At 55.1% G+C, this 23,271-nt stretch overlaps 3 non-coding genes across 3 annotated transcripts; 2 read left to right on the top strand and 1 right to left on the bottom strand.

Moving 5' to 3' along the window:
* Positions 1-16,810: 16,810 nt before the first annotated feature.
* On the bottom strand, positions 16,811-16,883 carry TRNAF-GAA. The gene has a single exon. It is a non-coding gene; the product is annotated as a tRNA-Phe (tRNA).
* A 315-nt stretch (positions 16,884-17,198) lies between these two features.
* TRNAE-CUC lies at positions 17,199-17,270 on the top strand. The gene has a single exon. It is a non-coding gene; the product is annotated as a tRNA-Glu (tRNA).
* A 3,330-nt stretch (positions 17,271-20,600) lies between these two features.
* TRNAL-AAG lies at positions 20,601-20,682 on the top strand. The gene has a single exon. It is a non-coding gene; the product is annotated as a tRNA-Leu (tRNA).
* The last annotated feature ends 2,589 nt before the right edge of the window (positions 20,683-23,271 follow it).

The following is a 23,271-nucleotide window of genomic DNA, read 5'->3' on the forward strand; positions in this document are numbered from 1 at the left end:
TGCCAGCTCCCGGGCTGGGGTGCGGGACGGGAGGAGGGTCCCCCCGGGTGTCCACCTGCCCGGAGACCCCCTCGGTTCGGAGCTCAGCGCGCAGGGGTGTCACATCCTGCAAGGCTTCGCCCCTCCAGCCAACCCGGGACTGTCAAGAGCACCTGCCCTGTGTCATCCCGCTTCTGCACCTGCCGTCGCTGGCGAGCCCTGGTCTGCCGTTCGCGGGGGCGCGCGCTCGGAGCTGCGGCCCTCCGTGACTTTGCTGCGCCAAGCACCAAGCGTGATTCTGCCTGGAGACGAACCGCTGTGCTCTGAGTTCAAGTCGTGCAGCTTAACGACTTTTGATTGCAGTGCGGTTGACCCGCGGTGGGACAGCGGCCTCGGGTGTTGGACAAGTCTGCCTTCCGCTGTCCCCGCGCTGCGCTGTTACGGGACTCTTGGTTATTCCCTGAGCTTCGTACCTGCCACCCCCCGACTTGGTCGTTCCCAAGCTAGTTTCATTGTTTTCCTGTGAGTAGCGTGACTGCACTGTCTAAGGGTTTAGATCGGGCAAATGAGAACGATCGCCGTAGGAACGCCAGCACGACCCAGACGTCACGGAAAAAGTCGAAGCCACTGTGTTATTTCAAAGCCAGATGGACGACCAGGTACAGAGGGATGTGGATGAGGGGAGGGCACAGTATGCAGAAGAGGGTTTGGGACCTGACCTGGGGGAGAAGGAAGTGTGGACTTGCACAGGGAAACTGAACCTACAAGTCCAGGACATTCTGAATCAAGGATTTTTTTCTCTCCCTAAATGACACCAACACTCGGTTGAAAATAGCGCTGGGTCTAATACTAGAAAACACCCAGGCATTATCTTACTGATGGTTCTATTTCCTGATTCCGAGGTTGTGTGGACAAGCATCGCAGCATTTCCATAGGGCCTACTGGCCTCTTGCAGGGAGGAGCTGATTCCAGCAGATGACCTGCTCTCTACAATATGACCTCAGATGACGTGCTCTCTACAGTATGACGTCAGATGACTGCTCTCTACAATATGATGTCAGATAACCTGCTCTCTACGATATGATGTGAGACGACTGCTCTCTACAGAATGATGTCAGATGACCTGCTCTCGATGATATGATGTCAGATGACTGCTCTCTACAATATGATGTCAGATGACTGCTCTCTACGATATAATGTCAACTTGAGTCATGTGTCAAAACACAGCAGCAGCAGCAGAAACCCTCCCAGCTCCGACCGACTTTTACTTGGTGCAGAGCACGGAAAACCTTCTTCCTGATCAGTGTGTACACTTAATGAAACTATCAGACACACAAAACAAATGATTGTTGGTGTCTTGTTCAAATACAAATGGGAATTTGCTCCAAATTCCATTTAGCCGATAAACTTTTTACCAAAGAGAATGAGAAGATATTATCTGGTGAATGTCCCACGCATCCTATAGGCAGCACTGATAAAAACAAATGTGGTTGTTGACTCATGATTGAGGCCGTCATGGTTTATGGAGCTTTATGGTCACTGTTTACTTTCTTCAAAATGTGCATATGCACATGAGATTTCTGACTTTATAGAAATGGAAGGAAATAGCCTTCTTAGGTGTGTGTCTCAATGATGGCTATCATTACTGCGGGCTGTAGGAAAAGGTTAAAACATCGGCCTTCTGTAAAATCTTTACTTCCAAAGTACAGGATAAAAAGAATGTCTTTCTTGAATTTAGAAACACTTGGAGAATGAGGATTGTGAAAAAGACCACAGTAAAACAGAAATGTGTGTGCTCTTTCTCCAACGTTGTTTAACGGTATGTGATGTAGATTGTGACAAAGGCTTACACACACACATACACGTGTGTGCGTGAAAGAGTCATTTTTTGGTGGAAATAAGATTGCTTCAGAAAGAAAAAACAATGGTCCCAGGAAAGGACAGCCAAGCAGCCAAGTGAAAGGACTTCCTTCATTTCTTTTTTTGAAAGACTTTATTTATTTATTTGACAGAGAGAGATCACAAGTAGATAGAGAGGCAGGCAGAGAGAGAGAGAGGGAAGCAGGCTCCCTGCTGAGCAGAGAGCCCGATGTGGGACTCGATTCCAGGACTCGATCCCAGGACCCTGAGATCATGACCTGAGCTGAAGGCAGCGGCTTAACCCACTGAGCCGCCCTAGCGCCCCCTTCATTTCTTTACTAAACGTGTAACTTATTTAAATCCAGGTTTTATTTCCCAAGTTCAAATTCCTTCTGTGTTTTTATCAAGACGAGGAGAGCTGGAGAAGGAGCAGGTCTGTGGGCTGGGGAGGAGATCAAGGCCTCTGTGAGCACGTTCGCACCTTTTGACCCTTCAGTGGAGATGGCAGTCCCAGCCGTGGCTGTGCTCGGTGGGAAATGGGGTTGGAGGCGTGAGTCATGGGAATCATCAGGGTGTAGCCGGTACCTACAGTCACATGATCAGGTGAGCTTGGGCAGGCGGAGGGTGCATGTACAGAATATACGAGAACTCAGGTCAGAGCCCTGGAGAACTCCAAAACGTAGAGGTTGGGAAGAGGAGGAAATAAAGGAGGAACTACAATGAAGTAGAAAGAAAACAGAGGGTGGGGTGTTCCAGAAGCCAAGGGAAGAATGCGTCTGCCATAAAGAGGAAAAACCGACTGGCCAGATGCTCCTGAGAAGCAGAGCAAACTGACACTAAGCACCGCCCACCGGGTTTCTCAAGATGGAGTCTGCTCGGACTTGGTTGGGTTTGTGGCCGTGGAGGCTGCGGTTTGGTTCAAAGAGAGGAGATATGGGTTAAAGACAGGAGCACAGTTAGGGGGACTCTACCCACGAAGACACGGAGATTGTGGAGAAAGTGGTGCTGTGTTTGATTTGCCCAGGGGCTGGGAGTGGGACGAAGGACACGAAGGCTGCCCGAGTTAGAAATGCTGGTGATGACCCATGAGAGCTCTGCTGCAGAGGGAAGGCGGAAAGAGCTGAAGAGGAAGGGGATGCATCAAATCATTTGCCAGTGGTCAAGAGAAAAAGAGCTAAAAAGACCAGAAGTGGTCAGTATAAGGTACGACTGAAATGCGCATCTTGGGCTGCTACTGGAAATTCAAATTAAGTGTAAGGTCAAAGATTGCGTGTTTTTCAAATTGCAGGTTATGGGTGCCTTTGTGTGTCAGGAAATCACGTCAATGGATCGGAAGTAGAATTTCATTTAGATGAAGAATTGAGTACAAAATGTCGGCGTCATTACAGGTAAGTGAGGGTTGTGACCTGAATGGTATTTCTAATTATGGATCCCAGTAGAAAAGTTTGAGATACATCAGGGCAGGAAGGGGAAGGAAACAATCTTTAGAAATGGGGTGGGACTGACAGCAAAGGCTGAGGGAACCCACACCCCGTGTGCACACCTGGACCCGTTTGCTCAACAAGGGGAAGGAAGACCACGTGGCAGGATTTTTCCTCTCGAGTTTCACATATACCTGGAGAGGGTGAGACGTACAGGCAGCTCAGGTCCTGACAGAGCGATTCGGACAAATGTACCGAAACTGGCTTGTAAGCAGGAGGAAACCACAGTTCTCAGATTAAGGGACGTGTTAAGATTTCTCTCCTTTTGACAAAAAGACTAGCCTAGATTTTATCCTGAAATATTTTCCTGTTACCATCTTCATATCTGTCAGGTTCCACAGTAACTAAATGAAATGAGACGGCCAAGACAAGCGAGGGTCTGAGAACAGATCTTTATTGTGGGCACCCTCGGGCGAGGTTCCACGACTCAAAAGAGGGCAGTGAGTCAGGGAAGTCGCCCGCAAGACAAGGTGGCAGGGGTTTACATAAAGTTGGAAAGCAGAGCTGTTTCCTATTGGTCGGCTCATATGCAAAGGGAGGATTGTAATCCGACCAGTCAGGGTTACTTCCCTTTCTGGGGTCTGAGGGGTATTGGGTTTGGTTGGGGAAGTTCAAAGGGGAGGTGTAGGGGTCTGCGTCAAGCTGTCAGCAGGTCATTGATCCATTGGCGTCCCGAGAGGAGGTGATGACGGGAACCTCGGCCATTTTGGGGTATCCGCCATCTTGAAGAGTTTCCCTTCCTGCCTGGCCCCAACATTCCGATCTTTTGTTTTATATAATGGTGTCGGGGGCGTCGACTCTGCTCTGACTACTTCCTGCTGACGGTGGGGCATTGTTAGGGGTAATTGGAGGTGGGCAGGTGAGAGTAGGGCTGAAGAAAAAGTTGGTTGACAGATACCCAGGTGAGTTCTTGCAGGCGTTCCTGTAAACATCGAAACATGCAAGGAGCGACAGAGATGAGAAGAAGGATTAGGCATAGGGGTCCCGCCAAAGGGAGTAACCACGTTACCCAAGTGTGGGGGTCTAAGCCCCAGAAAGACGTGCCCTGGCGTCTGGTCTGGATCCGGTCCCAGAGTTCTTTGACCTTGGAAGTAACTATACCTGACTGATTAACAAAGTAGCAGCATTGTTCATTTAAGTATAGACATGTTCCACCTTTTTCAGCGGTTAGGGGGTCAAGAGCCGTCGATTTTGTAGGGCGACAGCTGCCAAACTGGTGACCTGAGTCTGTAGGGCTGTGAGGGAATCAGCGATCCGCTCCATGTCATCGTTAAGAGCTTGGGAAAGTTTATAGTAAAAGTCCATGGAAGTCCCCAACCCCGCTGCTCTGGTCTCAACTCCCATAGTTAAACCAGCGCCTATCAAGAAGGGGAGGAAGGCAGCCCTTTTGGTTCGGTGCTGGGAGAATAGTATGGACTGGAGTTGAGGATCAGAACAGATGTTAGTTGAGGGGGATAGTAAGATAAATGTGCAGTCTAGGGAGTCATTGATAGTTAAGCAACGATAGGTACCCTGAGGGCATGAGAGGAATACACCTGAGGGAGTACAATATGGGAGGGAGGAGTTAGTCAGGTTGAAGGTGAGAGAGTTGGAGGAATTGATGATTGGTATTTTTCCCCCAACAGGTCCGATGTGGACGGGCCGGTTGATGATCGTGTTGTTAGGGAGTGGCCAGCTGGTTGAGAGAGGGATCCTACGAAGTTAGAGAGTGTAGAGAACGGAAGACAGATCCAGCAGCTGCTGTCCCCGCTGCCAGAGGCATTCCGCCATAAGCGACAGCTGGCATTTAGGAGAGTTACTGTTAGTTGTTCGGCGGTGGGGATCTCTTTATGCTGTCAAGGGAAGTACCCTTATAGGTAAGCTGGGTTGAGGCTTGGAGTCGGTTATTTAATTGAATGACTTTTCGTCTGGTTACTTCCCGGGCCGCCTGGTCTTGGACTCCTCTCCCGTCAGTGAGACCGGCATGACCCAGATAGTTCCAGCAAACTTTACCGGTTTTGGGGTACTGGGTGCAAGGGGATTGACTAGTTTGAGAGAGTTCAGAGGTCCAGAAGGTTTTTCCCGGGGCGTGTTTTGAAGTACAGGTAGTTGGGGTTTTCCCCGAGTAACAGGTAGCGGGCATATGGGTATAGGAGGAGAAGTAGGTGGTGGACCGGGAGGCGAGTTGAGGGAGATATTTTGAGTCTCTGGATGTGCTCCTCATACATTCACATTCTATTGCTTGGGTCGGGGGGCTCAGGAGGAATATGAGAAGGAGTCTTAGCCAGGCGGAGTTTGGTGGGTCCCACCATCTGGGAGGTCCATTCGTTACCTGTGGGTGCCCGCTTAAGGTTGTTGATGTGCACCCATGCGGTATGTCCCAGCAATTTTGCCTCAGTCGGGGTGGTGAGGATGACCGTGTGGGGCCCAGTCCATCGGGTCTGCAGGGAGCCTGGCCTGGCAGATTTCTGAGAAGGACCTGGTCCCCTGGGGATAAGTCTCATGGGCAGGCTTCCTCGGAGGTATTGTCGTTCGGGGCCGGTATGACAGCATGGGCATGGGCTCTCAAGAGGGCCCAGAGGAGGGTAAGGTAAGGCAGATAGGATAAGAGAGGTGGAGGAATGGCCGGGAGGTTGTGGTCGATAAGGAAAGGCTGACCATACAGCCGCTCAAAGGGACTCAAACCTGATGGTCCTCGGGGGGACGCCCAGAGTCTGGTGAGAGCTAGAGGTAACAATGCGGGCCACGAAAGGCGAGTCTCCAGGGTAAGTTTAGTGAGTTGAGCCTTAAGTAGCCCGCTGGCCCTTTCCACCTTACCTGAAGACTGAGGGGATGTGCAGCTTCCAGGTAATGTTGAGGCTTTCGGCCACCTGTTGGGTCACGCTGGAGATAAATGCCGGCCTGCTGTCCGACTGGAAGGTCCGGGGTAACCCAAACCTCGGGATGATGTGCTCGATGAGGATTGTGGCCACACGTCTGCAGTCTCTCTGGCTGCGGGGTACGCCTCAAGGCATCCTGTAAAAGTGTCAACCAAAGTCAGGAGATAACGAAAGGTTTTATGGCGGGGCATGTGAGTGAATCCAGCTGCCAGTCTTCCCCGGCTGATGGCCTCAGAGTTGATGGTTAGGCCCTGGCCAGCGGATTCCTCCTTGTGCATTTATAGCCGAGCAGGTTTTACAAGCCCTATGGACGGCCTCAATCACCTTAGGTAGGGATGGATAGTAAAACAGGGGCTGGAGAAACTGGTTCAGTGCCCTTGGGCCAATATGGAGAGATTGGTGGATATCAGTAATTAGGGTATGGGCCAGGTTCTCTGGGAGGGCAATTTTGCTCTGAATGTAAACCCATCCTTTATCTCCTGTTTTTCCCTCCAGGGCGTGAAGGGCTTGGGTCTCTTTTTCTGAGTAGGATGGTTGGTGAGGAGTATTGAGAAAAAGGATGGGAGATATGGGGCTATTCAGAGCCATCTGCCTGGCCACTGAGTCCGCCTTGTTGTTTCCCATGGAGACCATATCGTTGGAGGCCTGATGGCCCTTGCAATGAACGATCGCGACTTCAGTGGGCAGACTGAGGGCCTCGAGTAATTCAGCAATGAGTGGTCCATTGACTATGGGTGTTCCCTTTGAGGTCAGAAATCCCCGCTCCTTCCAGAGGACAGAGTGGGAATGAGTAATGAGATAGGCATATTTTGAGTCAGTGTAGATGGTGACTTGTTGTCCTTTGGACAGATGTAATGCCCTAGTGAGGGCTGTAATTTCTGCCTTTTGGGATGTGGTCCCCGTCGGGAGGGGAGCTGCCTCAACAATTGATTCCAAGGTGATACAGCGTAGGCGGCATGTCTCTGACCGTCTGCAGCCAGGAGGGAGCTGCCATCTACAAAGCGTATACGGTCAGGGTTGGAGAGTGGCTGATCGGAGAGTCCAGGATGGGGAGGGGTGAGATCCTCCATGAGCTGCGGGCAGGAGTGAGTGGGTTCGGAGGTAGGCGAGGGTGTAGGCAACAGAGTTGCAGGATTTAAGCGGGGACAGGTAGTGAGGGTGATTTGAGGGTTTTCGATGAATAGCAGATGGAAGACTTGGAGATGAGAGGGGGTTAGGTGGGCCAGGGATCGGTGGCGAAGAAGATCCCCAAGTCGATGGGGGAGTAAACCATGAGGCCTTGTCCCAAAGTCAATGTGACAGCGTCCTTAGTCAAGGAGGCAGCAGCTGCTAGCGCCCTGAGGCAGGGCTGCCATCCGCGGGCGGTGCTGTCTAGCTGCTTAGATCGATAGGCTACAATCCGGTAAGCAGGTCCCACCGGTTGGGCCAAGAGGCCAGTAGCTGAACCCAACCCCTCATCAGTGTACAGGTGGAATGGTTTCAAAGGGTCAGGCAAAGTTAGTACCAGCCCAGCGGTGAGACAGTCTCTTAGCTTGGAAAACAGGCGGCGGACCGAAGAGGGATCACTGAGTGGACCCTGGGGAGTATCCTTTGACGCTTGGTACAAGGTGCGGGCCAGGATGGAGAAGTTTGGAATCCAGTGCCTAAAGAAGCCAGCCAACCCGAGGAAGGAGAGCATCTCATCTGCCGTCTGAGGGGGTTGGAGTCCCCTCTCGTAGGAGGCGGATGCGGTCCCCGGTAAGAGACTTGGAGGTGGGGGTCAGGTGGATGCCTAGGTAAGTGACCTTGGGGGTGCAGAGCGGTGCCTTAGAGGGTGTGACCCGATACCCTTTGCTCCCTAGGAAGCTAAATAGGGAGAGGTGTCGTCCTGGGAGGTGGCGCGGGAAGGGCTGCAGAGGAGGAGGTCGTCTACATATTGTAGTAAGGTACTAGCCTTAAGGATGCACGGCTGTAAATCCGCAGCCAAGGCCTGACTGAAAATATGGGGGCTGTTGCGGAACCCCTGGGGTAGGACAGTCCAGGTTAACTGTCCAGAGGTATGTGTGTCTGGGTCTTCCGTGAAGGTGAAAAGAAAATAGGAATCGGGGTGTAGGGGGATAGTAAAAAAGGCATCCTTCAGGTCCAACACCGTAAAGTGAGTGGTGCTTGGAGGGATATGGGATAGCAAGGTATAAGGGTTAGGAACCACCGGATGGAGAGGGACTACTGCCTCACTGATGAGTCGGAGGGCCTGAACCAGTTGATAAGCCCCGGAGGGTTTATGGACTGGCAGGATGGGGGAGTTATAAGGAGAACTTATGGGAATCAGAAGTCCATGACGTTTCAGCCGTTCTATGATGGGCTTGAGACCATGGCGATGGAGGAGGGAGATAGGGAACTGGGGTCTAGAGGAGAACTTGGAACCATACTTGAGTTGTATTTTGACGGGAGTGTGGTGGGAGGCCACTACGGGTTCCGAGGTATCCCATACTTGGGGGTTCACGAGGGGTAATTGATCGGGGGCAGGAGTAAATGGAGTGGAGAGATATAGGATAAGACGAGCTGAGGGTGAGGAGGGAGGAGAGGGAGACAACTGGATAGTTGCCCCTAGCTTTTGGAGGGTATCCCTACCCAGCAGAGGCACTGGGCATGAGGGAATCATCAGGAATGAGTGGGAGAAGGGGAACCCATCCAGGCTACAGATAAGGGGAGGGGTGACCCTAGGAGTGGAGGAATTCCCACTGATCCCCATAACAGCGACCTGTGAGGGTCGAGTGTGTCCTGCATAGGAAGGTAGAACAGAATAGGTAGCCCCGGTATCCAGCAGAAAAGAGACGGACTTACCCGCTACCTGGAGCATGACCCTGGGCTCGGCCTGGGTGAGAGGGGTGGCTGAGTCTGGGCTCCATCAGTCGTCCTCCCACCCGAGCAGTTGGAAGGCTGGACTTACCGTCTCGGGTCTTCCCCTGCGTTGAGGCGTCGAGGATTCCCCGAGGCTAGGGCAGTCGGATTTCCAATGGCCCATCAAATGGCAGAGAGGGCATGGTCGGGTTGGCGCCTTCGGGTTAGGGCATTGACAGGCCCAATGACCTTCAGCCCCGCATTTGAAGCAGGCCCCCGGTGGGGTGCGGTTGGTTCCCCTTGTTGCTGGCTCCGGGAGCCGGCCGGCCACAGGGCTGCAACCAGGGCTTGGGTTTGTAGTTGGACTTTCTGCTGGAGCCTGGCGGGCCGTTTAAGTTCAGCGGCTTCCTCGCGGGAGTTAAAGACTTTAAAGGCCATTCTCACTAGGTCTGAAATGGGGGTCTGTGGGCCCTCCTTGGCCTTTTTTAGCTTTCTTCGGATATCTGAGGCTGACTGGGAGATGAAATGTGTGGCTAGGACTGTCGCCCCCGCAGGGGAGGCCGGATCTAGGCACGTGTATTGGGTTAATGCCTCAGTCAGCCGGTTAAGGAACATGGCCAGATTCTCGTCTGGGGCCTGTATGACTTCCCTAATTTTGTCGTAGTTGACAGCCTTGTTAGAGGCCACCCGCATGCCGGTAATGAGGCATTGGACCATGCGGTCGTGGCATCAACGACCATTCTGGCCATTTTGGTAGTCCCAGCCTGGTTCCACGGCTGGGACGGCCTGAGCCCCGACTGGCATCGTAGCATCAGTCAGGTGAACCTGCTCTGCGTGTTCTCGGGCAGCAGCCTGGATGTGTCCCCTTTCCTCTGTGGTGAGGGTGGTCATCTGGATGACATGTAAGTCATGCCAGGTGAGGTCATAGGCCTGGGCTAAATACTGGAACTCCTTGATGTAGCTGTTGGATTGGCCAAAAAGGAACCTACGCATTTTTCTATTTGGGATAGGTCTTGTAGAGAAAAGGGCGCATGGACTCGGACAACCCCCTCAGCCCCTGCAACCTCCCTCAAGGGGCAGACCAGGTCCAGGGAAGGGTTTTTGGATCTGGTATGGGTGGAGATAGGAGGGGAAGGGAGGGGGCTGGGAGGGGAAGAGGGTGTGCTCGAGCCTGTGCCTGGAGCTTCGGGGGTTGGAGAAGGAGTCAGGGGCATAGGCTGTTGGGGAGCGGGTTGGTAGGGAGGAGGAGGCAGGTGTGGGACCCTTACAGGGGGCCTGGAGAGATTTTCAGGAGGCTCGGCGAGAGGAGATAGAGAGGCCGAGTTAAGAGTCTTTAGAGGTGGAGTGGGGAAGAGTTGGCGGGGGAGAGCAGGCTAGGAGTCCTTGAGAGGTTGAGCAGCTAGAGAGAGTTCTGGTCTGGAGCGCAAGGTCCAGAAAGCCTGGACATAAGGCACCTCAGACCATTTGCCTTGGCGTCTATAGAGATTATCAAGGTCCATAAGTATCTGATAATCAAAAGTGCCTTCAGGTGGCCATTACAATTGGTTGTCCAGCCGATATTGAGGCCAAGCGATGGTACAGTAATGAATAAGGCATTGCCTTTGTAGGTCCTGGTCTAACTCCAGAGTTCAGATATTAGGCAGGAGGCATCCTAAAGGCGTTTTGGGATCGAATTTGGACTGGGAGGTTCCCATGGCTCCTTCCCTTATCAGCTCTAGACTTGGAGGAGGGCGTCCCCTCGGCGGTGAATTGAGCTGCAGCTTAGGGAAATGGTTACCGTGGAGTGAGGACGTCTCCTTTACTCCCGGAACCGCAGAGCCACCAGGTGGCGGAGGAGGGATTGCCCTGACGCGGCCGCGATTAGGACAGGGTGCCCCGGGGAAGGGTTAGAGACCAGGGAACACTCACGGCAAGGAGTTCCGTGACCCGAGTAGAGAAAGAGAGCGGAGTCCCAGTCCGACGAAGGAGGAGAGAGCCTCCGTGCTGTTGCAGGGGCTTGATCTCCTCCCGGGTTTCGGCACCAAATGTCAGGTTTCTTGGTAACTAAATGGAAATGAGACCGCCAAGACAAGCGAGGGTTCGAGAACAGATCTTTATTGTGGGCACCCTCGGGCGAGGTTCCACGACTCAAAAGAGGGTGGTGATTCGGGGAAGTCGCCCAAGACAAGGTGGCAGGAGTTTAGGAAAGTTGGAAAGCAGAACTGTTTCCTATTGGTCGGGTCATATGCAAAGGAAGGATTGTAATCCGACCATTCAGGGTTACTTTCTCCGTGCAAAGGAAGGATTGTAATCCGACCAGTCAGAGTGACTTTCTCTATGCAAAGGAAGGATTGAAATCCGACCAGTCAGAGTTACTTCCTCTATGCAAAGGAAGGATTGTAATCCGACCAGTCTGGGTTACTTTCTCTATGCAAAGGAAGGATTGTGATATGACCAGTCAGAGTGGCTTCCTCTATGCAAAGGAAGGGTTATAGTCTGACCAGACAGAGTTACTTCCCTTTCTGGGGTTTGAGGGGTATTGGGTTTGGTTGGGGAAGTCCAAAGGGGAGGTGTAGGGGTCTGCGTCAAGTTGTCAGCAGGTCATCAATCCATTGGCGTCCTGAGAGGAGGTGATGATGGGAACCTCGGCCATTTTGGGGTATCCGCCATCTTGAAGAGTTTCCCTTCCTGCCCGGCCCCAACAATATCCTTTTTTTTTCTCCTCCTTTTTCTTCTCAGTCTCCTCCCCTGTCCTCCTCCCCTGCTGGGACCCCCGTTCCAAGCCAATGCTCCAGTGGGTTTAGGAGCTGATTGCTGGCGACGCTCCTCATCAGCTCTGCTGGCTTCCTTTCCTCCAGCTCTGGACCCCATCGTGGGGAGTCCACGTGCCAGCGTGCCGGCTCGGTCGTACCTGCCATACTCTGCCAGTCCCGGGAATTCTCCCTCTTCTGTACTCCCTGGATCTGTCTTCTCGCGCTGCCAAATTTGTGTCCTCCTGCTCCTCCTCCCCAGGGCTTTCCTCCAGTCTGGTTTCTTGGCTTCTATTCTTGGGTGTCTGCACCGTTTCTCCCAGGAGGTGCCCTGCAAGATGCTGGCAGGGCCAGGGTATGGGGGCTGAGGTCGGCCTGAGCCCTGGGAGCCAAGCCGGGAGTCCTTGAAGAGAGGTGGCCTTCCCCCTTCTGGAACTTCATCAGGACCGAGGGCTGCCTTTCTGGAATTCATCTGTCAAGTGGGTCATTATTGCATGATTTGCGTAAAGGCACCTTGCGTGCTGGCTGTGGTCACCCTTGCACAGTGCTGGCATGATAATACCGGCTCCCCTGACCTCCGTGTTCAGAGGGACACTTCTCTGGCTCCGAGGGTCTCTGAGGTCAAGCCCAAAGTCTTGAGCCTTGTCGGGTAGAGCTCACAGGTGTTCTGACGATCTACCACAATGAAACGAAGGGTTCCAAAGCAGAGTGGCTTGTGGTGGGCAGGGTGATGCCCCCCGCGGACACCCACAAATTGCTGGAACCTGTGAATGGTATGGGCCAAAGGGACTCTGCAGACGGGAAGGTTAAGGACTGTGAGACACGGAGGTGATCCTAGTCACAGGAGTCCTTGGAAGTGGCGGGGGAAGCAGAGAGCCAGAACGAGAGGTGTGATGTCGGAAGGCCCACGACTGATGGCTCCCAGAGCACGGCCCCCAGCAGCCTGTGCGAGCCAGACTGACTACCCGCTTCCAGCCCGCAGGAAACAAAGACCCAGTTTCTGCAAGCTTCCTGGAGAGGGATGCAGCCCGCCACCGCCTGGATTTCAGCACGGTGAGACCACAGCCGCCTTCGGAGCTGGGTCCCAGGGAGTCAGCAAGAACTCCAGCCCGCAGGGCTTGACTGGGCTGGGGTGTCCCGGAGGGCCTGCTCTCGGGACTGGCTGACGCTGGTCATCTGATGTGCTCGGAGCTCAGCTGGGGCTGCTGCCTGGGGTGCCTGGGCCTCCCCTCCCAGCTAGGTTTTCTCGCAGTCTGGGAGAGCTGTGCTCTCCGAGGGAGCTGTCCAGGAGGGAAGCTTTCCAAGACACTGTGTTAGAAGCTGCGAGAGTCCTTATGAGTCAGCCTGGAACTGTTGCCTGAGGGACAGAGAGAGCGCAAGCAGGGGGACACCGGGGAGAAGCAGGCTTCCCGCAGAGCAAAGAGCCTGAAGCAGGACTCAGTTCCAGGCCCCTGGGATCATGACCTGAGCCGAAGGCAGATGCTTAAGGACTGAGCCCCCTGGCACCCTGGCAAGAAGGTTTATTGTCTGCAGAGCTGAGAGCAGGCAGGTCATGGGACAGAGAGCTGCCCTCCCTGGGGTTTGGGCTGCTTTCTTTAATGCACAGCTGTTCACGAGGGGGCAGCATAGTCATTACCTGAGAGGAGGGATTTTTTGAAAACAAGCTCACTTGCTTTTCTTCTGGTTACTGCCCCCCCCCCCCCCTTATTTGGTTAGGGGTTTCTAGTCCTGGCACCCTAGGGAGGAGATTTTAGTATGTTAATATAGCACAATCAAGGGAGACGGAACTGCGGCCTACTTCTGTCAGCCATCCTGAGCTGGTCTGGGTTAATCCAGTTTCTTGCTTTGTTTTGGAGTGCTGCCAGGACCCGCCTCTGACCTTCCCCACAGCAGGCCGTGGCCGCCTCCTTGCTGGCCTCTGGGCATCCTGTTAGAGCCTCAGTAACTGTCCTGTCCAGCAGAACTGTCACAGGGTCACTTCAGTGACATTCCATTAGGTGAGCTCAGATCCACTGGGACTGGGCCACAGGATGTGACCGTTGGGTTTGTCTCCGGGGCTGTTACACAACCCGTGCACCTTTGACTCTCTCCTCGGGTCTAGCTGAACTAGTAAGTAGTGATTTGCAAGGTTGGTTTCCCTGGCAACCGGTGTCCTTCCACAGAGGACCTAGAGCTTTCCAAAGTCACTTCATTAACATAACAAAGGCACCTCTGTGGCTCTCCTCACTGAGGAAATTCCAAGGACTGTCGGAGCTCTGCTCCAGGAACACCATGAAGACTGAATACGTATTTATCATTGTTAAAAATGACAACCCCAGGCTCCAGATGGTGTCATTGAGGCCAAGTCACCTAACCTGGGCTTAATACTTAACCTGACTACAATGTCCACCTCCCCCAGAAATGAGCCTTAACAGGTCGGTGGGGAATTTTCTGATCTGTACCAAAGAGATAATCTGTCGCATGGGCCTTCTCCAGCCTCTCGAAGGAAGGTGAGGTCATCCACCAATTACGACCCACAGGCCCCTTCTCCTCTGGGAAGGCTGACTTCTGTGGGGGCTGGGCGGGTGTCTCTCAGGCAGGCTACCTCCCTAGTGCTGGTCAGGAGATTCTCAATTGTTTGGTTTAAGATTCCATTTCTGGGAGAGCCCAACTGTCCTTAAGTCTTGGTTTGGTGACATGGGCTTAACATAAGTGACTCCATTTTGGGCCTTTTTTTAAAAAAAAAACAAAAACCACTATCCTATGGTTGGCCTTTGGGTTTTGCCCGCGGGGAAGGGCGGTGTAGTCGGTTGGGACTGGAAGAAACTCTTCTTACTCGCCTACTATCCTGGGGATTTCTGCACTCTGCCCTGGGCCTTTCCCAAAACAGTAAGACTGTATCACATTTTGTAAACAGTAAGACTGTATCACATTTTGTAAATACTGCTATGGAGGAATTGCACAGTGCGAGGACTGTATAATCCAGGACAGATTTGCAACGGGTCTGAACTTCAAGTGTTTTCAGGGACTTCTCACACAAAAACCTGGATGTGAATGTTCTTACCGGATTGGACAAAAGACCTGAGATGGCTCACCAAAGAAGGTACAGAGATGGCACAAGGTTTCAACATCATTAGCCACTAGGAAAAGGCAAATCACAAGCACAAGGACAGGTCAATGTCTCCGTATCAGTGGCTGAGACAGCTCCTGCCAGCCCGCTGGGGCTGTGGCTGTGCACGTGGCCGCTGGGAGTCTGAAGCCGTGCAGGCTCTCTGGAAAGCGGCCGGGCAGTTTCTTTAAAAACCAAACATCCAAGTACCATACCGCTCAGCAGTCGCACTCCTATTTATTCCAGAGAAACGCAGGCTGGTATTTACAAAAACAAAACAAAACAAGAAAATCCTGTACACAGCGGTCTACAACAGCTTTATTCACAATAGTAAAACTCTGGAAATGACCCCGATGTCTCTCAGTGAGAGGATGTTCACAGTGGTAAATGCATAGCACAAAACAAGACCCATCAAGAGGAAGGGAGGGACGCCTGCCGTGGAAAACCTGGCCAGATCCCCAGAAAACTACGGCGAGAGCCAAAGCCCACCTGCACATCTCAACAGGGGACATGCTGGGCGAATCCATTTACACCCCACTCTTGAAACTGCCAAGCTATGGACATGGAAAGCAGATCAGGGATTGCCACATGGGGAAGAGGGGCAGGAGCAAAGTGGACGTGGCTAGGAAAGGTCGAATCAGGGATCTGTGATGGTGGTGAAGGATGGGTTTTGTACCTTGACTTTATCAGAGTCTGTATCCTGGAAGTGCTGGTGCCCTGACGTTTGGCAGATGTCACCACTGGGGACCCCGAGGCAAAGGGGGCCTAGTTGGAATACAGAATTAAAGATTTAATTTAAAGAAGATGGAGTTCAGGAACTGAAAAGGAGCCATTTCTAAAGGATCCATACAAGAGGGGGAGAGGACAGTCAGAGACAGAGGGCCAGAGCGCACAGAAGAGTGGCAGGAGCAGCCGGAGAAGCACAGGAACTGCTCCAGGAGGGAAGGGTTGTCTGTCCTTTGCAGCCTGCACACAGTTAACTTTAGGACTACCAAGAACCACGGCATTTGAAGGCTGGGAAGTGGAGGGTCCTAGTCTCCTGGGACTGGAAGCCACACCTCAGCGGATGAGCCACCCAGGAAGGAGCGGAGGGGAGAAAAATGCTTTTCCTGCAACAAGCTTGGTGGTGGGTGGAAGACGTCTGGGCAAGAGTCATGAGGGCAGGACAGGAGGGCTTGTCTTTGCCATCTGAAGAGGGACGGTTAGGCGTTCCGGACTCTGAAGACAGGCAGCGAAGGGAGAGCGCTCACAGACAGGTCGGAACAACTGGGAGGGCGTCCTGGGAAGAGGGAGCACTGTTGACTCCTGGAAGAGGGAGCACTGCTCCTTCGAGTAGGAGGAAGGCGAGACTGGGATGTGCGCAGAGCCGGGGAATGAGGAGGACGGGGAGGAGGGAGGCCGGGGCAGTGTCCTGTCCCTCCCCTCCCGCCGCCCTGCCGCCGGCCCGCGGGGTTCAGTTCCGACGGCTCCGCGGCCCGGGCCCCCGCCCTGCCGTCCCCCTGGCCGGCCTCTGCCGCGCGTCAGAGCTGCGGGGTCCTCCTACTCAGCACCCGCTGGCTGAAGGCACGTGGGGTGCGGGACGCCGCGGGGTGCGGGGTCCTTCACGGTGACCTTCCTCGGCCGCTCCCCGGAGCACCGGTCCCGCGCGCAGGGGACTGGGGCACGGGGGTGGGGTCGGAACGACCGTGCGGCTCCTGACTGCGGCCCCCGGCGGCTGGGAAAGCTCCGTGCGAGCGAGACCCGCGGGTCGGTGCGCAGGAGCCCAGGGCGGGCGCGCGGGGCCGCAGCCGGAGCCGGGGCCGCTGCCCACGGAAAGGGGATCCCCGCGCGCTCGCGGCCTCGCCCCTGCCCCGGGGCCACCCTCGTACCGCACGGCCTTCCCATGTCTTTGTTTGGGAAAAAGGCCGCGCTTTTTCTCGGGTCAACGAATATTTTCATATTTGTAGGCGAATTCAGTATTTTCACGGTTACAGGCTCTAAAAGAGGGCCTTCTCCTGCCGAAACCCGGGATCGAACCAGGGACCTTTAGATCTTCAGTCTAACGCTCTCCCAACTGAGCTATTTCGGCTCCGCCCCCGGCCCCGTCGTAACGCAGATGACTTCGTCGCCGGAGTCGTTCCACGCGCCCCGCGGTACGTGCTCGCCTGACACGCAGCGCGACGAGCGCTCGGAGGGAGCCCAGGGTCAGTCCCACGGCTGTTTCCGCGTTGGGACGCGCAGGGTCCACGACAAACAGGAGGACCGCTTGGGGCCTGTCATTGCTGTTGGTCCTCCCGGCAGGATGGGCGCCGGGAGGTGCAGTGCGGCCGCCACTTGCAGGCGCTGGAGGGCGGGCCAGGAGCGTCCAGCCCCATAGTCTGCTTCAGAAGGCCGTGTCTCAACCTCCCTGGTGGTCTAGTGGTTAGGATTCGGCGCTCTCACCGCCGCGGCCCGGGTTCGATTCCCGGTCAGGGAATGGTTGCCCTTTTCTTCCCGCTTCGTCGGGTGTTTTCGCTGCCAGGCCCGGAGGATCCTATAAAAGACTCGGTCTTGAATTCTGGAAGAGTAAAATCGTCATTTTCACACGAGGTGCCTTTTGCTTAGAAATTCTCCGGCAGTATTGATGTTGCAAGTGTAAACGACAGGCAACGGAGTTGTACAGAACACCCCCCCCCCCCCCCCCCCCCCGTGGACCGCGAGGCGGCGTGTCGGGCCATCTCAGGTCGGTTGATGGCCCCCCGGGGGATTTCGGACCGAAGCGGCCACCCGCAGGGTCGTTCCTCACCAGCCGAGCACCCGCAGGACGGTTAGGAGAGGAGGGGCCGGGAAGTCACGTGGCGGCCGCCGCAGGTGCGCGCGGGGTCGCCCCCACCCCGGTCCCCGCCCCGCGGGGTCCCAGCCCAGTCCCGGCTGCCGGTGGCTGTAGTTGTCGGATCAGGGGTCCGGGGCGGGGAACTGCCGGGGGGACCCCCGGACGCTGGCGCGCGCGGCCCCAGCATCCCGGACCGCGCACCCGCGAACGCAGATTGTCACCGGCCGACTCTGCGCAGACTCCTGGTCTCTGTGCTGCCTGGGTCCCGGCCGAGCGCCCCGGCCGGAGTCTTTGAGACTCGGTCCGTCTCAGCAGGGGTCACATTGTATTGCTTATTTCCTTCTCATTTCTCGTAAAAGTTCCAAGCACGTCGGACCTCTGCAACCCGCCACACAAACACCGTGATGCGTCTCATCGCGCGTCACCAGCAGATGGGGACGTGATTTGTACCTGACCCTATGAAATGAAGCTGTAGTCTTCTGGTTAACTGCACATCCCCTGCCTTCTCCCTCCTCCCCCCACTCCCATATAAAATTAATGATTTCCAAAACCTCTGTGAGCTGGGACACTCCTTGGTCATCTGGTCAATCCTCTCCTCCAGTTAGTAACTTTGACACACGTGTAAGAAATTTGCCTAGTATGGACCTGGACACTAGCTTGGCACTGAGTATATGTAGGAAACCAAAGTCCACAAGGAGCAGTCTGGTGGGCGAACATGGCCAGGACCCACTGTGCTAAGATACAGCTTAGGGACATTTTTTTTCTCTGTGGAAAAGAGTACCAGTTTATTAGAGAAGGAGAAAAATCATACAGCTTACAAAGAAGAGTCCCTTGTCTCTAATCTGATGAGCTTTATGTGGAGGAGTTACCAAAAAGAAAAAAAAAAAAGCATTACCCACATTCGGGGGTCCCATCCAGACTGCTCCCTAAAAAGAGACGTAAAAAGAAATGAAGCAAAGGACTGTTGTAAACACAGAGAACACAGAATATGGCAGCGCTCAGGAAGCAGTTGCCATCAGGCCTGGAGTGCTGCTTTCCAGTGAGAGGTTAGGCAGAAAGGCACAGAACAGCTTCAGTACATATGGCGAGTTGACAGACTATACTGTCTGTAGCTCGCACTGGGTCAGTCTTGCTGAATGAGTGAGTGGACTGCCCATACAATCACTTTCAACTTATGTCCTCATCGTTCTGTACATTTCCCCCTGAGTTCATCATGCAGGAATGCAAACAAGAGAAAGAGAAAACTGGTTCCTGGACTGATGTCTTGAGGGACCACTGACTCAACACCCAGGAGGGTACTCTTGCTCTGTGTCTCTAAGCCTAAAATGGTCACCAAGTGCCTGGTCTGTACCAAGCTCTGGCTATCTTGCTCTCAGAGATCTAGAACCCCTGGGAACACGCAGTCCCAACAGTGGAGAGGAGTCTGCTGCTGGGATGAGGGATTGAGGGAGAACCAGACAGCGCCCAGGTGAGGACAGCAGACACCGCAGGCGAGGAAGGAGGCTCCCACCCGGGGATGCATGGTGAAACAGGGAACAGTGAGGCTTTGGCAAGGAAATCTGGAAGGGAGTGACAGTGTTGCTTTTGCTCTCTTGATAGAAGATTCTCTCTCCCCAGTTAAGAACATTGGGAATTGCTACAGTGTTGCAACTAAGGATGATGAGACACCGTGAATCATTTGTGACCTTTCACATTACTTACGTATCTATTTGTTTTTTGTAGCAACACAATCACTTGATTGAGTATTCATCCATCTGTCCTTCCCCTCCCACCGGCTTCCCAAGGAAATCCTCAGTCTCATTCCACATAGCCAGGGGCTGTTTCATAGGCCACCTTCTCTCCACTAAAAGGAGGGTGGACGATGGACAACACGAACCAGTCCCACACAGAGGGGTGTGTGGGGCTCTCTTTGGGCTCTGAGTTGTGATCCCGGAGTTGTTTAAAAAATGGAAATGGGAAGAGAGAACGCCACGAGCAGGATTGTGAACGGGTCCAATGCCACTGAACTCTACACTTACAAATGGTTAAAATAATAAATTGTAGGTAATGTCTCTTTTAAAGTGAACACAGCAAGAGGCCCTGTCCTGGGCTGGGAGTAAGGGAGTTCCTGGCGCTGGTGGGAGACAGTCCCGCCATCCACAGGGTGCAAAGCCGGGGCTCGGCCATCCGGGAGTCTCCTCCTCCGCAGGCGGACGAGCGCTGCGACCGTGGGGCAGGCGCTCTCGGGCCTGCTGGGGGCTCCGCAGCCAACGCGTCAGGCCGACACTTCGGGGGCGTCTCTGGCTCCCTACGCCAGGCGGTCTGGCCCGGCCCGGGCTGTGCACGTCTCCCGAAGCCGGCCCTCCAGGGAAGCCCCGTGACCCAACCCCCCTTCCGCCGCGGCCTGCGGCTCCAGCGGGGGTCGAAGTGGGCTGAGCCCCGGGCGCTTCGGGCTGCGCGGGAGGAGCTCCGGCGAACCCCCTCAGCCGTGTGCGCCGTTTTAGACGAGGGGAGGCCTGCGAAGGCCGAGCGGGGAGAGCTTTGCGGGAGCTGACCGTGAGGGGCGGCCCGGGGCGGCGGTAGCCGTGACCGCGCAGAGCCCCCCACCAGCCGTTCGGGGGCCTGTGAGGAAGGCCGGTCTTCACCGCAAGGCCCGCTCGCTCCGCGCCCTGAACAGCTGACGGTGGAGCGCCGAGCAGAGACGGCGGCCGCTAACGCTACCTCGACCTTAGTTCTGACGGAAAACGCGCAGCGCGCGTGCCCGCGTCCGAGCACCCGTGACCCCTCCCGCCGTCGGGCCGGGGAGTCCCGCGCCTGCGCAGAGGGGTCGCGACGCGTGCGGCCGACGGCCTGCGCGGTGACGACACAAGGGACTGTGCGCGGCCGCCGGGCGGCTCGGGTGGGCGGGGCTCCCGGCGCGCAGTGACGGAAGCCGGCGGCGGGTCGGAAGCGGGGTTCCGGCGGGGCGCTGTTCCGGTCTCTAGGGGGCCGAGAGGGCGGCCCCGTACCGGAAGTGGTAGCGTGGCCGAGCGGTCTAAGGCGCTGGATTAAGGCTCCAGTCTCTTCGGGGGCGTGGGTTCGAATCCCACCGCTGCCAAGACTTTTCTTTCCTTCGCGCCCAGGGCGGCCGCGTCCTCCGGTCGGTTGTCCTGCAGGGACCGCTGTCTGCGCAGAGGCCGGAGCGGGCCGCCCGGGAACGTTCGGCCTCGAGGACAGGTCAGTGCGGGGCAGCGGCGGCGGGGGCGCGGTCCCAGGACCTCGGAGGGCGGCCACCCTCTCCGCGCTCGGACCGAGCCGCCCGCGCCCTCGCCGTCGCTCGTCTTCCTGCTGCCGCGGCCTCACTTGCAGATCGGAAGACGCCAGTGCTGGGCCCACGACTGCGGACCCCCCAAGCGCCGGGGGCCGTCCAGCCTCGGGCCCCCCACCCCTCCGCCAGCGCCGGGTCCCCGCAGCCTCGGGCGCCGTCCGGCCTCGGGTTCCCCCGTCCCGCCAGCGCCGGGTCCCCGCCAACGTCGTGCCTCCCCGGCCTCGGGCGCCGTCCGGCCTCGGGTCCCCCCCCCAACTCCCAGCGTCAGGTGCCCTCGGTGCCCTCTAGCGTCGGGGGCCCCCAGAGTCGGGTGCGCTCCCGCGCCTCCGTCTGTCGCGGGTTCTCTCGCCCTCTGCGTGCTTTTCTGCTTGCACTCGCCTGCGGCAGTCTCTGCGACCGGCGGTGGGGGCTCCCGCCCTGAGCGGACCATAGGCACACAGGGCGTCTCTTTCTCATCTTCCAGCCCTTAGCGTGGAGGCTGTTTCCTCCTGGAAGCCTTCCCTGGCCTCCCCCTCTCCCTCCTACCAGCTCCAGCGTCACAGTTAGGGGGTGGGGAGGGGGCAGGGAGGGGGCGGGGAGGGGCAGGGAGGGGCAGGGAGGGGTAGGGAGGGGCAGGGAGGGGTAGGGAGGGGTAAGGGAGGAGGGGAGCTCAGAGTACGCCGCCCTCACCATGAAGCTCAGCATTAGGTAAGTTGTTGTGCAAACACGGTATAATTTCTGCCAAAGAAGATCGTTCTCTGCGTGTGGACTTCGAAGCTCCAGACTGAGAGGATGGAGAGGTTAGAGAGAGCACGGGCCGCCGCAGGCTGGCTGGAAGGCCGCGCCCGTGTTCCCGTGGTTACCACTGGTGGGATGGCCGCAGGTCTTCACCGAGTCCTTATCATTTCACTCACCGAAACCAATTCTCTGATTCTCTGCAGACACCAACAAATCGCACAAGACTGTACCCCACTTTGTTTATATTTTTAAAGATTTTTACTTCTTAAGCAATCACTACACCCAAGGTGGGGCTCAAACTTACAACCCCAGGATGAAGAGGCACAGGCTGTGGGATTGATCCAGCCGGACACCCCAACTGCAACCCACGTTAGATGACATTTACAAGTCCCAGATTTCCCTTACTTCTCACTGAGCAGCTGTAAATGCGGGCTTCCAGAGACCCGGTCCTCCGGTTGGATAAGAGGCCCAGGGCAAGCTAGGCGGGGGTTGGGGGATCTGGAGCTTCGGTGCCGGCCACAGCTGGGCCGCCTTCCCAGCACCAGCATGCCTTCAACATTTCTGAGGCTCTCCTAATTCTGTCACTTAGATTATTATTATTTTTCTAATGGGCAGTTTTATCATGTAGGCACGACAAGTTCTAATCCCCAGCCTCTCCCCCCGGCCTGGGAAGGTTGGGGAAGGAGGTGGTGACTGGAGGTTCTAGGCTTCTAACTATGACTTGGTCTTTCAGTTACTAGACTGTTCTGGAAGTGTGTGGGAATCTACCCTGCATGGCCTTGTTAGAATAAAAGACGCTGCTGGCACGCAGGAAATTCCAAGAGAGGTAGAGGCTATGTCAGCAGCTGGGGACAAAGACAAAATATATCTTTCTTATTCCACAGAGTCTGTAACTGTCCTTTGCCTGGACTGCCTTCCAAAGATATGCAAATAAAGAATAGCCTTGGAAGAGAGAGATGGTGTCTCTGTCTGGTGCAAAGGACAGGAGTTCTGAGCTCCCTGTGCCCAGGCTTCCTGTCCTGCGACACTACCCACTCCTTGTGCAGCATCCGTCTGACCCATCCGAGCCACCTTGTGGGAATGGGTGCTTTTGAAGCACCTGCAGGGAGGCTGATAATGTGGCTCCTGCTCTTACCTGAGAATAAAATGTCCTTTATCTCTGAAGGGTGGCGGAATATGTCACTTTGGCATAAGAATTATTCCGAACTAAAGGCACTTAACAATACAGGTGCAAGAAGGGTGCTCTGACCCTCTCCTTTTTCTTCTGGAAAGCAGGAGATAACCCTTATGTGGAAGATATCCTCCTTATGTACCAAGATGAAAGTAATTTTCTTAACCTCCAGGGTAGGAGGTCGAAGCTGGAAGGATTCTGTACCCATCTTGTTAAAATAATTCTCCCATTAGCCTCCTCATCTGTTTTACTTGTCCACCATTGCCTCTCTTTTGTCCAACCTTGTGTAAAAGCAGTTCAGTTTTGCCACTTTTCTGGATATTCGTTTCCTTCTGAGGGTTCCCTTGTCATGTAAAACTTTCATGAAGTAAGATTGTATGGTTTTCTCTTGTCCATGTCCCTTGTCAGGCCCCGATGAAAATCCTGAGAGGGTAAGGTAAATGTTTGCCTTCCATCTCTGACTCAGCAGTCTCTTGTGTTCCACCAGCCAC

The sequence above is a fragment of the Meles meles genome, chromosome 5 (assembly GCF_922984935.1).
Source record: "Meles meles chromosome 5, mMelMel3.1 paternal haplotype, whole genome shotgun sequence".
Lineage (NCBI taxonomy): Eukaryota > Metazoa > Chordata > Mammalia > Carnivora > Mustelidae > Meles > Meles meles.